The following is a 4,051-nucleotide window of genomic DNA, read 5'->3' on the forward strand; positions in this document are numbered from 1 at the left end:
ATGGCACAGGGAGATCAGCTCGGTGCTTTGTGACCACCTAGAGGGGTGGGATAGGGAGGGTGGGAGGGAGGGATACGCAAGAGGGAAGAGATATGGGAACATATGTATATGTACAACTGATTCACTTTGTTGTAAAGCAGAAACTAACACACCATTGTAAAGCAATTATACTCCAATAAAGATGTTAAAAAAAAAACAAACATCAAATTCTCTATCAAGTTAAAAAGAAAATGATATCTGATGCAAACAATCAAAGTGACAGAAAAAATACTAGAAAGTGTATTGCCTTTGGGTTAGATTCATAGGAAAAGAAATATATCTTGGATGTCATTTAATCCTTTTAAATTGCATCTATGGCTATCACCATTACAAAATCCCAAGCTTTACTTTCAGCTTATTTAACTGTTCAGAAGGAAGAAAAGAAATACTAAATTCTTGCAAACTGCCCACAAAAAAGCATCAAGCAACTTGCTAATTATAGTGTGCTATTCCTTTCTCCAGTTTACTCTGCATCTCCTCACATTAAGTCCTGGAATGTGCATCTCTCACATCATTATGATGACTCTAATTCCTAACTTTTAAAACAGCCAGCTCAATTTTAGAAAAAATACTGACAACACTCCCAAAATGAAAAGCTAACAATGACATACTCATTATATCCCAAAGCTAAAACATCAGTAAAGTCAAACTCTAGAAGCTGTAGCTGTGACCTCAAAAAGCACATCACAATTTCTCTAAACATATGAACACATTTTTGCTTCACTCTCTCTTTTATACACACAGCCATACACTCTGAGTCTGAAAGGATGTACACGAAAATGTTTACGTTAGGTCACAGGATAAATTTTTTCTTAAACATGCTTTTTACATTTAAAAAAATTTTAGGGCTTCCCTGGTGGCACAGTGGTTGCACGTCTGCCTGCCGATGCAGGGGAACCGGGTTCGCGCCCTGGTCTCGGAGGATCCCACGTGCCGCGGAGCGGCTGGGCCCGTGAGCCATGGCCGCTGAGCCTGCGCGTCCGGAGCCTGTGCTCCGCAACGGGAGAGACCGCAGCAGAGGGAGGCCCGCATACCACAAAAAAAAAAAAAAAATTTTATGTTTTTAAAAAGATTTAAAAATGACCATAAGGGGCTTCCCTGGTGGCGCAGTGGTTGAGAGTCCGCCTGCATCGGGACACGGGTTCGTGCCCCGGTCCGGGAAGATCTCACATGCCGCGGAGCGGCTGGGCCCCTAAGCCATGGCCGCTGAGCCTGTGCGTCCGGAGCCTGTGCTCCGCAACGGCAGAGGCCACAACGGTGAGAGGCCTGCGTACCAAAAAAAAAAAAAAAAAAAAGATCTGTGTACTTTACTTCATGTAAACTAAATCAGTTGAAAAGGGAAAAAACAAACAGACAAATCTTTCATTGCTAGTCTAATTCATGTTTGTTGCCTTACTGGAGATGTACATATATTATACTACTTAATCTTTATAAACAGTACTGCAAGTTTAGGCACTATTTCTTTTTTTAAAATTTATTTATTTATTTGCTTATTTATGGCTGTGTTGGGTCTTTGAGAGGCCCGCGTAGCGCAAAAAAAAAAAAAAAAAAAAAAAAAAAAGACCATAAGTTAGTAAAAAAAAGGATTCATGCTACACAAATTCTCATATAAAACAAAGAGATTATATATAATAATGTATATAATATGCATAGTATATGTCTATATATCTATGTATACGTTGTATATGTGTATAGTGTTTATGTTGTATATATACTGTATATATAATGAACATATATGTATAAGAGTGTGCATGTTATGTATAGGAATCAAAAGCTTTACTTATTCTCTTTTCTTACTTAGAAGGCAAAAGTGATCTTACAAGTGCTCCAGTCTGAACCTCTGGACAGGTTTTGATTTAGTTTAGCAATGTTATAAGTAGCTTGTAGCTTGTATCTAGGAATAAGTGCAAAGATACTGTTAATCAATACATTAACTATTTTAAAATTGTATAGCATTCCCCCCCCCAAGATTTTACTACAAAAATAACTCAGCAATGTTTATACTTCCTATTTATTATTAAATCAGAACTATCAGAATTATTTCTCAATGGAAACTGAATTTTATTCTACATCTTAATTTTCTTTAATCTCCCTCAATGTTTTGCCTGAAAACGTCTTTTCCCTCCTCTGATAAATGGTGAAACTTTCATACACGTAAGACTTTTAGTATACATCCTTGTCCCAAACTGAAAAACCTACCTCTACCACTGAAAAGTTCTGTCCCTATTTATTATTCCCCTCTTAAAATGGTTAAAGATCATCTCTGACAGAAAAAGAAAAAGGTTCTTTTTCCAGTCGTTTGCTTGCCCTATGCTGTTACACTGTAATTTCTAGTCAGTACACTTAGTGCTGGTATATAGAAAACAAAAATACAAACACACACAAGAACCTGTTTTCTACCCCATGATGGATCCAATGCAAAAAGATAGTCTTCTTCTTGCCTCCAGTAGTATTTATTACATTTTATTACAGATAAGCAATTTTCCCCATTCTCAAAGCTCTTGTTACAGCTTAAGTGTCTTATTCAATGTTCAGTCTAGAAATATTGGGTATCATTTTATTGTTTCCTCAAATTCCTTTTCATTATATCCTACTTGTTATATGTAGTAGCACATCTCAATTTTTCACTTCATAGTTATGAGAATTTAAAGGGTATATAAACTACTCTTATTTAGGAAGAGAAAAGTATCCATGACAAGATGCAATCATCACAAACCAAGAGCCACAAAAGCCAAATTCACAGAAGGGTTTGCTCAACAGGCCCTGTGTGTTAATTTTTGCAACACAGCAATGATCAAAAGCCCAAAAGCTGTTTAATCACCATCAAGTTAAAATTATTATTTCCAAGTCAAGGAAGAAATTTATTGGTGACTGCCAGAAAAACTACAGGCTCTGATAATGAAACTATATTATGGGACCAACCATAGGTTCCCCCCTCCCCACTTCTGAATGAGACACTCCAGGTGACGGATGGTTTCAGTTCCTTTTATCAGGTATAAAACCAGGAGGTGGTTTCAAATGTCCATATGCTGATATTATAAGTACAGACACTCATTCACTTCTGGGTTCCAATCCCCATCCTTAAATTTCTGTATATACTAAGCAGAGTGAACTTTCATGTAACCTCCTTCAACTCACCCTTCAGGACAATCACCACTCTATGATTTGAAGCAGACAGATATTCTAATACTCCACTAAGGTGATTTAAGAGCACCCTTTATTAAAAAGACTTTATAAGCTTTCTCCAAATTAGACAAAGCCTTCTTTTCTTGTACTTTAAGGACCTGAAGGAAACTTGTTTCCCCACAAAGTTCAACTGCTAAATTCAAGTCAAGCTTGAATAAAACTGAATTTTAAGCTGAAAACATTCAGTCTGGGATAGGAGGCAGAGGTAACGATGAAAAAGAAGGTAACTGAGTAAAGGCGCACAAAAGAAGATGAGCAAGATTATCACTTTTTTCCATTTAAGCCAGTTAGATAATTAAGATCTTAGTTCAAAATTTCTATCTTGTGAGATGCAATATAATTTGTTGACTAAGATCAAAGACAATTACTCACCTCATTTCTTACTGCTGCCATCTCCATTTTGGAGTATGAACACAAGAGTCCTTAAGAACCACATTTCATTAACTTCAACTCAACTGTGTTTACTGCCATGAACGAAAACACACACACACACACACACACACACACACACACACACACACACACACACACACACACACACACACTTCTGCTCCAAGGAAAGAAAAGTCAGCCAAAACCCTTCCTTACCATCTGTGGAGAGAATACTGAATTAGAAAACAGAAGACAGAGCTTACAGTTTGGGCTACTGTTTTTATTCCTTAATCAGATCAAAACATCTCTGTGCCTCAGTTTCCTCCCTTCTAAAATGGCGATATTAGGGGCTTCCCTGGTGGCGCAGTGGTTGAGAGTCCACCTGTCGATGCAGGGGACACGGGTTCGTGCCCCGGTCCGGGAAGATCCCACATGCCGCGGATCAGCTGGGCCC

The 4,051-nt window shown here is 37.9% G+C and overlaps 1 protein-coding gene across 2 annotated transcripts in view; it reads right to left on the reverse strand.

Moving 5' to 3' along the window:
* UBTD2 (ubiquitin domain containing 2) overlaps positions 1 to 4,051 on the reverse strand; it is a 71,527-nt gene that overhangs the window by 50,456 nt on the left and 17,020 nt on the right. Inside the window, exon 1 of one of the 2 annotated variants that reach the window (XR_008615733.1) lies at positions 3,980 to 4,040. The exons of the other annotated variant lie outside the window; for it this stretch is intronic. The gene's annotated coding sequence lies outside the window, so the exon portion shown is untranslated. Of the gene's footprint in view, positions 1 to 3,979; positions 4,041 to 4,051 lie in introns of those variants that run through there. 2 annotated transcript variants of the gene reach the window in all.

Source organism: Physeter macrocephalus, chromosome 2 (genome assembly GCF_002837175.3).
Source record: "Physeter macrocephalus isolate SW-GA chromosome 2, ASM283717v5, whole genome shotgun sequence".
NCBI lineage: Eukaryota > Metazoa > Chordata > Mammalia > Artiodactyla > Physeteridae > Physeter > Physeter macrocephalus.